Raw genomic sequence first — 12,608 nt, 5'->3', positions numbered from 1 at the left:
TTCAAAATAATTTTGAAAACTTAATAAGCAGTGGTTGAATGAGTTAGTTGTAATGGAACCAATAGAAAAGTCCTAAAAGTACAAACAAAGATCATACAAGACGTTACAGGCTTATTGCATGTGGTAACAGATGTGTTCAAATACTATTTATAATAATATTGAATACTTCATGAGCAATGGTCCATAGGGTTTTACTGCCCCCTGCTGGAGACTGGAGCACACTGCAGTCCCTTTCAGGTCGATAGGGATTACTGCCCCCTGCTGGAGACTGGAGCACACTGCAGTCCCTTTCAGGTCCATGGGGGTTTACTGCCCCCTGCTGGAGACTGGAGCACACTGCAGTCCCTTTCAGGTCCATAGGGTTTTACTGCCCCCTGCTGGAGACTGGAGCACACTGCAGTCCCTTTCAGGTCCATAGGGTTTTACTGCCCCCTGCTCATCCAACACATCAATGATTCTTATAGGATGGAGGGAGCATTAGCGAATAGAAAAGTCCTAAAAGCACAAACAAACCCCGCCCACCTGGAGGACAATGGAAATGCTCAAAGTGTTGGAAAGATTTCAAAAAGTATTTGAATCCAGGGTGTTATTCGTTAGAGAACACTGTAGCAAAACAGAATTATTTTAGTTCAGTTAGTCCCTCCCTGTTTTAGTTCATTGTCTTCAGTTTGGCGCCTCGTGGATATGATTCAGGTCTCCGTGGAAACATCAATGTAAATTCACCTTTGATTTTTACTCCTCACTTTCACTTCCAGGTCCATAGAGGTTTAGTGCCCCCTGCTGGAGACTGGAGCACACTGCAGTCCCTTTCAGGTCCAAAGGGTTTTACTGCCCCCTGCTGGAGACTGGAGCACACTGCAGTCCCTTTCAGGTCCAAAGGGTTTTACTGCCCCCTGCTGGAGACTGGAGCACACTGCAGTCCCTTTCAGGTCTATAGGGTTTTACTGCCAGATGATGAGGCCCTCATCAATACAGGTACTGTATGTAGAACCATAGTAAAGACCAGTATGGACTATCAATACAGATACTGTATGTAGAACCATAGTAAAGTCCAGTATGGACTATCAATACAGGTACTGTATGTAGAACCATAGTAAAGTCCAGTATGGACTATCAATACAGGTACTGTATGTAGAACCATAGTAAAGACCAGTATGGACTATCAATACAGATACTGTATGTAGAACCATAGTAAAGACCAGTATGGACTATCAATACAGGTACTGTATGTAGAACCATAGTAAAGACCAGTATGGACTATCAATACAGGTACTGTATGTAGAACCATAGTAAAGACCAGTATGGACTATCAATACAGGTACTGTATGTAGAACCATAGTAAAGACCAGTATGGACTATCAATACAGGTACTGTATGTAGAACCATAGTAAAGACCAGTATGGACTATCAATACAGGTACTGTATGTAGAACCATAGTAAAGACCAGTATGGACTATCAATACAGGTACTATATGTAGAACCATAGTAAAGACCAGTATGGACTATCAATACAGGTACTGTATGTAGAACCATAGTAAAGACCAGTATGGACTATCAATACAGGTACTGTATGTAGAACCATAGTAAAGACCAGTATGGACTATCAATACAGGTACTGTATGTAGAACCATAGTAAAGACCAGTATGGACTATCAATACAGATACTGTATGTAGAACCATAGTAAAGACCAGTATGGACTATCAATACAGGTACTGTATGTAGAACCATAGTAAAGACCAGTATGGACTATCAATACAAAGTGACCATTTAGAATGAGGCCCCGTTCAATGAGAGGAAGTCTTAACAGAACTGGGGGATGACAGACAGGAAGTGGGGGGTGGAGATCTAATATATTTTTGTGCCAAACACTAAAGCATGATATTGTAATATATCTACACCCTATTCCCTACGTAGAACACTACTTTAGACCTGGTCAGAAGCACCGTAGTGCACTACGTAGGGAATAGGGAAACATTTGGAACAGAGACAGTAATTCCCCTGAACATCTTCCTCTTCCTCATCTGGTTTCTTGAACAGCCCTTCACTCCTCCCCTCTTCCTCCCCTTCTCCCTCTTCATTCTATTCTATCAGCCACACCACTAGCTCACCTCCACACAATACATTTACAAGTTAAAGACACACCTTGGAATAAATAACAAAAGGAAAACTATTACTAGATGAAGTTGAGTGTTTTTTATTATTTCCCATCACCATAAATCATATTTAATCACTGAACAGTAGCAGACCTAACTTCATCTGTTCCTGACTCTGGATAGTGGATTAAAAAGACCATCAATCTCCAATGATATTAAAGTACTATTCTGAACATTACTGATATACTGAGTGGCAAGTCAAGATATCTGCTGGTTTTATTGTTTGGTCAACAGCACCACCTGCTGGACAGGTTTAATGTTGCTGGACTGAGCAGTATGGGAGGATGAAAGATGACACATTTAGGGCCGGTTTCCTGGACATCTACATTGAACATACTGTTTAGTCCAGGACTAGGATTCATCTGTGTCTGGGAAACCAGACCATATAGTTTAGTAGAAAGGAAGTGATACCAGCTTGTAGTGGGCTGACTAGTCCTGAATTGTCCTTTAGTTCCTGGACCATTTTCCATGCAGCTCCAGGTGACAGAGAACACATCAATTAGGACCGAGCCAACAAGCTGATCAATGATACTGAGGAGAATTACATAGAGACAGAGAACCAACTGAGAAAACATATCAATGGTTCTGAATGACAACCAATATACATCAACACCAGACATCATGATTCATGGAAATGTACAAGATTAAAACATTGCAATTACAAAAATATGAAAACATTGAATTTTAATTCATAACCTCTTCTGAAGATCAAATCAGTTAAATCATTGTAGATAAAACAGAGCAGAATGAATCATCACATCTGGGGACCTTCACCACCAGCATGACTAGTATCTATGTGGACCCTACTACAGTCTAACCAGCTCAGCTATAGACTACACCAGCATGACTAGTATCTATGTGGACCCTACTACAGTCTAACCAGCTCAGCTATAGACTACACCAGCATGACTAGTATCTATGTGGTCCCTACTACAGTCTAACCAGCTCAGCTATAGACTACACCAGCATGACTAGTATCTATGTGGACCCTACTACAGTCTAACCAGATCAGCTATAGACTACACCAGCATGACTAGTATCTATGTGGACCCTACTACAGTCTAACCAGCTCAGCTATAGACTACACCAGCATGACTAGTATCTATGTGGACCCTACTACAGTCTAACCAGCTCAGCTATAGACTACACCAGCATGACTAGTATCTATGTGGACCCTACTACAGTCTAACCAGCTCAGCTATAGACTACACCAGCATGACTAGTATCTATGTGGACCCTACTACAGTCTAACCAGCTCAGCTATAGACTACACCAGCATGACTAGTATCTATGTGGACCCTACTACAGTCTAACCAGCTCAGCTATAGACTACACCAGCATGACTAGTATCTATGTGGACCCTACTACAGTCTAACCAGCTCAGCTATAGACTACACCAGCATGACTAGTATCTATGTGGACCCTACTACAGTCTAACCAGCTCAGCTATAGACTACACCAGCATGACTAGTATCTATGTGGTCCCTACTACAGTCTAACCAGCTCAGCTATAGACTAAACCAGCATGACTAGTATCTATGTGGACCCTACTACAGTCTAACCAGCTCAGCTATAGACTACACCAGCATGACTAGTATCTATGTGGACCCTACTACAGTCTAACCAGCTCAGCTATAGACTACACCAGCATGACTAGTATCTATGTGGACCCTACTACAGTCTAACCAGCTCAGCTATAGACTACACCAGCATGACTAGTATCTATGTGGACCCTACTACAGTCTAACCAGCTCAGCTATAGACTACACCAGCATGACTAGTATCTATGTGGACCCTACTACAGTCTAACCAGCTCAGCTATAGACTACGCCAGCATGACTAGTATCTATGTGGACCCTACTACAGTCTAACCAGCTCAGCTATAGACTACACCAGCATGACTAGTATCTATGTGGACCCTACTACAGTCTAACCAGCTCAGCTATAGACTACACCAGCATGACTAGTATCTATGTGGACCCTACTACAGTCTAACCAGCTCAGCTATAGACTACACCAGCATGACTAGTATCTATGTGGACCCTACTACAGTCTAACCAGCTCAGCTATAGACTACGCCAGCATGACTAGTATCTATGTGGACCCTACTACAGTCTAACCAGCTCAGCTATAGACTACACCAGCATGACTAGTATCTATGTGGACCCTACTACAGTCTAACCAGCTCAGCTATAGACTACGCCAGCATGACTAGTATCTATGTGGACCCTACTACAGTCTAACCAGCTCAGCTATAGACTACACCAGCATGACTAGTATCTATGTGGACCCTACTACAGTCTAACCAGCTCAGCAGTACCAGAGACATAAAAAATAGGACCATAACAAAATCCAAACCCAGGATAGAGGGGCTGAGTGAATGTGGTCTGGACTCTGTGGAGGAGGGTCATTGTGTCAGAGACACTGTAGAAGGACAGAGTACCTGCCTTGTGATCCAGGTACACTCCTACTCTGGAGGACTGAGGGCCTGATACTTTAGTCTCAACATTATGGTGTCTGAAACAATAACCAACACTATCGTAATATAAACTCCAGGACTTGTTATTGTCTCCAAATCCACCATCTCTCCCTGTTCTGCTGATGTCTTTATATGAGACTGCTGTATCAACACCACCAGTCCTCTCCACCTCCCAGTAACAGCGTCCAGACAGACCCTCTCTACACAGAACCTGACACCAGTAGGTGAATCTGTCTGGATGGACAGGATATGGTTGGACTTGGTCTGTACGTGTCACCTTTCTGTTCCCTTCAGACAGAGAGAGGCGTGTGTGTGCTGTGTTTGGGTCCAGTGTGAGCTGACAGGAATCTGGGAGAAGAGCAGAGACCAATGAGGGGAGTCAGAACAATAAGTTAAGTCAGATACTGTATCTCCCCTGTCTTTGATTAGAGCACAGCAGAGATCAAATCAGAGAAATATGAGGAGTCAGATAGAGACCCAGTCTTTGATTAGATCTACTATTGCTATATATTTCTAGAGGGATTGTTAGGAGTGTCAGTAAAAAGAGACTGTTAGTTACTTCACAATAAAGAGACTCACATTGTAACAACTGTTCTCTGGTCTTGGGCTCTGGAGGCAGTACAACATCCACTATATTCACTACAGACACACAAACACATTGACAGAGAGAGGGAATGTTATCATCAGACCATATTCCACATGTATATGACTAGTAGGGAACTTTCAATGGTCTAAAGTTGATGTTCTTATCGTTTTCAACACACCTGTAGTGGAGATCTTGGTCCATTCTCCTTTAAGGAAGTCTTCTAGTTTCTCTCTCAGTTCAGACACAGTCTGACTCACATCTCCAAAGGACTGAAGAGGACGGACAACGATGCTGGGTAAGTCTGAAGATACACTGATACTGGAGAGAGACTGATACCTCTGGAGAGAGAGAGAGAGAGAGAGAGAGAGACTGATACCTCTGGAGAGAGAGAGAGACTGATACCTCTGGAGAGAGAGAGAGACTGATACCTCTGGAGAGAGAGAGACTGATACCTCTGGAGAGAGAGAGAGACTGATACCTCTGGAGAGAGAGAGAGACTGATACCTCTGGAGAGAGAGAGAGACTGATACCTCTGGAGAGAGAGAGAGACTGATACCTCTGGAGAGAGAGAGAGACTGATACCTCTGGAGAGAGAGAGAGAGAGAGAGAGAGACTGATACCTCTGGAGAGAGAGAGAGACTGATACCTCTGGAGAGAGAGAGAGACTGATACCTCTGGAGAGAGAGAGAGACTGATACCTCTGGAGAGAGAGAGAGACTGATACCTCTGGAGAGAGAGAGACTGATACCTCTGGAGAGAGAGAGAGACTGATACCTCTGGAGAGAGAGAGAGACTGATACCTCTGGAGAGAGAGAGAGACTGATACCTCTGCAGAGAGAGAGAGAGAGAGACTGATACCTCTGGAGAGAGAGAGAGAGAGACTGATACCTCTGGAGAGAGAGAGAGACTGATACCTCTGGAGAGAGAGAGACTGATACCTCTGGAGAGAGAGAGACTGATACCTCTGGAGAGAGAGAGAGAGAGAGAGAGAGACTGATACCTCTGGAGAGAGAGAGAGAGACTGATACCTCTGGAGAGAGAGAGAGAGAGAGAGACCTCTGGAGAGAGAGACTGATACCTCTGGAGAGAGAGAGAGAGAGAGACTGATACCTCTGGAGAGAGAGAGAGAGAGACTGATACCTCTGGAGAGAGAGAGAGAGACTGATACCTCTGGAGAGAGAGAGAGAGAGAGAGAGAGAGACTGATACCTCTGGAGAGAGAGAGACTGATACCTCTGGAGGGAGAGAGAGAGAGAGAGAGAGAGAGACTGATACCTCTGGAGAGAGAGAGACTGATACCTCTGGAGAGAGAGAGAGAGAGAGAGAGAGACAGAGACCTCTGGAGAGAGAGAGAGAGAGACTGATACCTCTGGAGAGAGAGAGAGAGAGAGAGAGAGAGAGAGAGAGAGAGAGAGAGAGAGAGAGAGAGAGAGAGAGAGACTGATACCTCTGGAGAGAGAGAGAGAGAGAGAGAGAGAGACTGATACCTCTGGAGGGAGAGAGAGAGAGAGAGAGAGAGAGAGAGAGAGAGAGAGAGAGAGAGACTGATACCTCTGGAGAGAGAGAGAGAGGGAGAGAGAGACTGATACCTCTGGAGAGAGAGAGACTGATACCTCTGGAGAGAGAGAGAGAGAGAGAGAGAGAGAGAGAGAGAGAGAGAGAGAGAGAGAGAGAGAGAGAGAGAGAGAGAGAGAGAGAGACTGATACCTCTGGAGAGAGAGAGAGAGAGAGACTGATACCTCTGGAGAGAGAGAGACTGATAACTCTGGAGAGAGAGAGAGAGGGAGAGAGAGAGAGACAGAGAGAGACTGATACCTCTGGAGAGAGAGAGACTGATACCTCTGGAGAGAGAGAGAGACGACAGAGAGAGAGAGAGAGAGAGAGACACACCTCTGGAGAGAGAGAGAGAGAAAGAGAGGGACGGACAAAGAGAGCGAGAGGGACGGACAGAGAGAGAGAGAGGGACGGACAGAGAGAGAGAGAGGGACGGACAGAGAGAGGGACGGACAGAGAGAGAGAGGGGGACGGACAGAGAGCGAGAGCGAGGGACGGACAGAGAGCGAGAGACGGACAGAGAGCGAGAGAGGGGGACGGACAGAGAGAGAGAGAGGGGGGACGGACAGAGAGAGAGAGAGGGGGACGGACAGAGAGAGAGAGAGAGGGGGACGGACAGAGAGAGAGACAGAGAGAGAGGGGGTCGGACAGAGAGAGAGAGAGAGGGGGGACGGACAGAGAGAGAGAGGGGGGCACGACAGAGAGAGAGAGAGGACGGACAGAGAGAGAGAGAGGGGGGACGGACAGAGAGAGAGAGAGGGACGGACAGAGAGAGAGAGAGAGGGGGGGACGGACAGAGAGAGAGAGAGAGACGGACAGAGAGAGAGAGAGGGGACGGACAGAGAGAGAGAGAGGGGGGACGGACAGAGAGAGAGAGAGGGGACGGACAGAGAGAGAGAGAGGGGACGGACAGAGAGAGAGAGAGGGGGACGGACAGAGAGAGAGAGAGGGGGGGACGGACAGAGAGAGAGAGAGGGGGACGGACAGAGAGAGAGAGAGAAAAATACGGACAGAGAGAGAGAGAGGGGGAGGACAGAGAGAGAGAGAGAGAGGGGAGGGACAGAGAGAGAGAGGGGACGGACAGAGAGAGAGAGAGGGGACAGAGAGAGAGAGAGAGGAGAGAGAGGACAGAGAGAGAGAGAGAGGGACAGAGAGAGAGGGACAGAGAGAGAGAGAGAGGACAGAGAGAGAGAGAGGACAGAGAGAGAGAGAGAGAGGGACAGAGAGAGAGAGAGAGGGGACGGACAGAGAGAGAGAGGACGGACAGAGAGAGAGAGAGAGAGAGGGGGGACGGACAGAGAGAGAGAGAGAGGGGGACGGACAGAGAGAGAGAGAGAGAGGGGGACAGAGAGAGAGAGAGAGAGGGACAGAGAGAGAGAGAGAGGGACGGACAGAGAGAGAGAGGGACGGACAGAGAGAGAGAGAGAGAGAGGGGGACGGACAGAGAGAGAGAGAGAGGGGACGGACAGAGAGAGAGAGGCCGGACAGAGAGAGAGAGAGAGGACGGACAGAGAGAGAGAGAGGACGGGACGGACAGAGGAGAGAGAGAGGGGACGGACAGAGAGAGAGAGAGAGGGACGGACAGAGAGAGAGAGAGGGGGACGGACAGAGAGAGAGAGAGGGGGACGGACAGAGGGAGACGGACAGAGGGAGAGAGAGAGAGGGACGGACAGAGGGAGAGAGAGAGAGGGACGGACAGAGGGAGAGAGAGAGAGGGACGGACAGAGGGAGAGAGAGAGGGACGGACAGAGAGAGAGAGAGAGAGAGGGACGGACAGAGAGAGAGAGAGAGGGACGGACAGAGAGAGAGAGAGAGAGGGACGGACAGAGAGAGAGAGAGGGGGACGGACAGAGAGAGAGAGAGGGGGACGGACAGAGAGAGAGAGAGGGGGACGGACAGAGAGAGAGAGAGGGGGACGGACAGAGAGAGAGAGAGAGGGGGACGGACAGAGGGAGAGAGGGACGGACAGAGGGAGAGAGGGACGGACAGAGGGAGAGAGGGACGGACAGAGGGAGAGAGAGAGACGGACAGAGAGAGAGAGGGGGACGGACAGAGGGAGAGAGGGGGACGGACAGAGGGGGACGGACAGAGGGAGAGAGGGGGACGGACAGAGGGAGAGAGGGGACGGACAGAGGGAGAGAGGGGGACGGACAGAGGGAGAGAGGGGGGGACGGACAGAGGGAGAGAGGGGACGGACAGAGGGAGAGAGGGGGACGGACAGAGGGAGAGAGGGGGACGGACAGAGGGAGAGAGGGGGACGGACAGAGAGAGAGGGGGGACGGACAGAGAGAGAGAGAGAGAGGGACGGACAGAGAGAGAGAGAGAGAGACGGACAGAGAGAGAGAGAGGACGGACAGAGAGAGAGAGAGAGAGAGGGACGGACAGAGAGAGAGAGAGAGAGAGGGACGGACAGAGAGAGAGAGGGACGGACAGAGAGAGAGAGAGAGAGGGACGGACAGAGAGAGAGAGAGGGACGGACAGAGAGAGAGAGAGGACGGACAGACAGAGGGGGCAACAGACAGACAGACAGAGGAGGGACAGAGAGAGCGAGGGACGGACAGACAGAGGGACAGGACAGAGAGGGGACGGACAAAGAGAGCGAGAGGGACGGACAGAGAGAGAGAGGGACGGACAGAGAGAAAGAGAGGGACGGACAGAGAGAGAGAGGGGGACGGACAGAGAGAGAGAGGGGGAGGGACGGACAGAGAGAGAGAGAGAGAGGGACGGACAGAGAGAGAGAGAGGACGGACAGAGAGAGAGAGAGGGGGACGGACAGACAGAGGGACGGACAGACAGACAGACAGAGAGGGAGGGACAGAGAGAGCGAGGGACGGACAGACAGAGGGACAGGACAGAGAGGGACGGACAAAGAGAGCGAGAGGGACGGACAGAGAGAGAGAGAGGGACGGACAGAGAGAAAGAGAGGGACGGACAGAGAGAGAGAGGGGGACGGACAGAGAGAGAGAGAGGGACGGACAGAGAGAGAGAGAGAGGGGACGGACAGAGAGAGAGAGAGAGGGACGGACAGAGAGAGAGAGGGACGGACAGAGAGAGAGAGAGAGGGACGGACAGAGAGAGAGAGAGAGAGACGGACAGAGAGAGAGAGAGAGAGACGGACAGAGAGAGAGAGCGAGGGACGGACAGACAGAGGGACAGGACAGACAGACAGACAGAGAGGGAGGGACAGAGAGAGCGAGGGACGGACAGACAGAGGGACAGGACAGAGAGGGACGGACAAAGAGAGCGAGAGGGACGGACAGAGAGAGAGAGAGGGACGGACAGAGAGAAAGAGAGGGACGGACAGAGAGAGAGAGGGGGACGGACAGAGAGAGAGAGGGGGACGGACAGAGAGAGAGAGAGAGGGACGGACAGAGAGAGAGAGAGAGGGACGGACAGAGAGAGAGAGAGGAGGGACAGAGAGAGAGAGAGAGAGGGACGGACAGAGAGAGAGAGAGAGACGGACAGAGAGAGAGAGAGAGAGACGGACAGAGAGAGAGAGCGAGGGACGGACAGACAGAGGGACAGGACAGAGAGGGACGGACAAAGAGAGCGAGAGGGACGACAGAGAGAAAGAGAGGGACGGACAGAGAGAAAGAGAGGGACGGACAGAGAGAGAGAGGGGGACGGACAGAGAGAGAGAGAGAGAGGGACGGACAGAGAGAGAGAGAGAGGGACGGACAGAGAGAGAGAGGGGGACGGACAGAGAGAGGGAGAGGGACAGAGAGAGAGAGAGAGGGACGGACAGAGAGAGAGAGGGACAGAGAGAGAGAGAGAGGGGACGGACAGAGAGAGAGAGAGAGAGACGGACAGAGAGAGAGAGAGAGAGGGACAGAGAGAGAGAGAGAGAGAGGGACGGACAGAGAGAGAGGGGGACGGACAGACAGAGGGACGGACAGACAGACAGACAGAGAGAGAGGGAGGGACAGACAGAGGGACGGACAGACAGAGGGACGGACAAGAGAGCGAGAGGGACGGACAGAGAGAGAGAGAGAGGGACGGACAGAGAGAGAGAGAGAGGGACGGACAGAGAGAGAGAGAGGACAGAGAGAGAGGGACGGACAGAGAGAGAGACGAGGGACGGACAGAGAGAGAGAGAGGGCAGGGACAGAGAGAGAGAGAGGGACGGACAGAGAGAGAGAGAGAGAGAGAAGACGGACAGAGAGAGAGAGAGAGGAGAGAGGACGGACAGAGAGAGAGAGAGGACAGAGAGGGACGGACAGAGAGAGAGAGAGAGAGGGACGGACAGAGAGAGGAGAGAGAGGGACGGACAGAGAGAGAGAGAGAGGACGGACAGAGAGAGAGAGGACAGAGACGGACAGAGAGAGAGAGAGAGAGGGACGGACAGAGAGAGAGAGAGAGAGACGGACAGAGAGAGAGAGAGGGACGGACAGAGAGAGACGGACAGAGAGAGAGAGAGAGGGACAGGACAGAGAGAGAGAGAGGGACGGACAGAGAGAGAGAGACGGACAGAGAGAGAGGGACGGACAGAGAGAGGAGGAGAGAGAGAGAGAGAGAGAGAGGGACAGAGAGAGAGAGAGAGGGGGACGGACAGAGAGAGAGAGAGAGGACGGACAGAGAGAGAGAGAGAGAGAGACGGACAGAGAGAGAGAGAGACGGACAGAGAGAGAGAGAGAGAGAGAGACGGACAGAGAGAGAGAGGGGGACGGACAGAGAGAGAGACGGACAGAGAGAGAGAGAGAGACGGACAGAGAGAGAGAGGAGAGAGGGGACGGACAGAGAGAGAGAGAGAGAGAGGGACGGACAGAGAGAGAGAGAGAGAGAGAGGGACAGAGAGAGAGGGGACGGACAGAGAGAGAGAGAGAGAGAGGAGGGACGGACAGAGAGAGAGAGAGAGGAGAGAGAGACGGACAGAGAGAGAGAGGGACGGACAGAGAGAGAGAGAGAGAGAGGACGGACAGAGAGAGAGAGAGAGAGAGAGGGGACGGACAGAGAGAGAGAGAGAGAGGACGGACAGAGAGAGAGAGAGAGAGGACAGAGAGAGAGAGAGGGACGGACAGAGAGAGAGAGAGGACGGACAGAGAGAGAGACGGACAGAGAGAGAGAGAGGGACGGACAGAGAGAGAGAGGGACGGACAGAGAGAGAGGGACGGACAGAGACAGAGAGAGAGAGGGACGGACAGAGAGAGAGAGAGAGAGAGGGACGGACAGAGACAGAGAGAGAGGGGGACGGACAGAGAGAGAGAGGAGGGACGGACAGAGAGAGAGAGAGAGGGACAGAGAGAGAGAGAGAGAGGGACGGACAGAGAGAGAGAGAGAGGGGACGGACAGAGAGAGAGAGAGGGGGGACAGACAGAGAGAGAGAGAGAGGGACAGACAGAGAGAGAGAGAGAGAGGGACGGACAGAGAGAGAGAGAGGGACGGACAGAGAGAGAGAGAGAGAGAGGGACGGACAGACAGAGGGACGGACAGACAGAGGGACGGACAGACAGAGGGACGGACAGACAGAGGGACGGACAGACAGAGGGACGGACAGACAGAGGGACAGACAGACAGAGGGACAGACAGACAGAGGGACAGACAGACAGAGGGACAGAGAGAGAGGGGGACGGACAGAGAGAGAGAGAGGGACGGACAGAGAGAGAGAGAGGGACGGACAGAGAGAGAGAGAGGGACGGACAGACAGACAGACAGACAGAGGGACAGACAGACAGACAGAGATAGGGACGGACGGACAGACAGAGGGACGGACGGACAGACAGACAGAGAGATAGGGACGGACAGACAGACAGAGAGATAGGGACGGACAGACCAACAGAGAGAGAGGGACGGACCAACAGAGAGAGAGGGACGGACGGACAGACAGAGGGACGGACAG

General features: G+C 51.0%; 1 long non-coding RNA gene across 2 annotated transcripts; it reads right to left on the bottom strand.

The window, feature by feature from the left end:
- Positions 1–2,121: 2,121 nt before the first annotated feature.
- LOC135538375 (uncharacterized) lies at positions 2,122–6,460 on the bottom strand. 2 transcript variants are annotated; one of them, XR_010455414.1, is made up of 4 exons: positions 6,428–6,460; positions 5,398–5,555; positions 5,213–5,272; positions 2,127–4,981 (listed from the first exon to the last, which is right to left on the bottom strand). It is a non-coding gene; the product is annotated as an uncharacterized LOC135538375 (long non-coding RNA). The 2 variants fall into 2 exon arrangements; XR_010455413.1 differs by lacking the exon at positions 6,428–6,460 and having other exon boundaries at positions 2,122–4,981; positions 5,398–5,589.
- Positions 6,461–12,608: the final 6,148 nt, after the last annotated feature.

Source organism: Oncorhynchus masou, unplaced genomic scaffold, assembly GCF_036934945.1.
Source record: "Oncorhynchus masou masou isolate Uvic2021 unplaced genomic scaffold, UVic_Omas_1.1 unplaced_scaffold_949, whole genome shotgun sequence".
In the NCBI taxonomy this organism is placed as follows: Eukaryota; Metazoa; Chordata; class Actinopteri; order Salmoniformes; family Salmonidae; genus Oncorhynchus; species Oncorhynchus masou.
The sequence above is the reverse complement of the archived record's forward strand: the minus strand, read 5'-3'. Positions and strand labels throughout refer to the sequence as shown.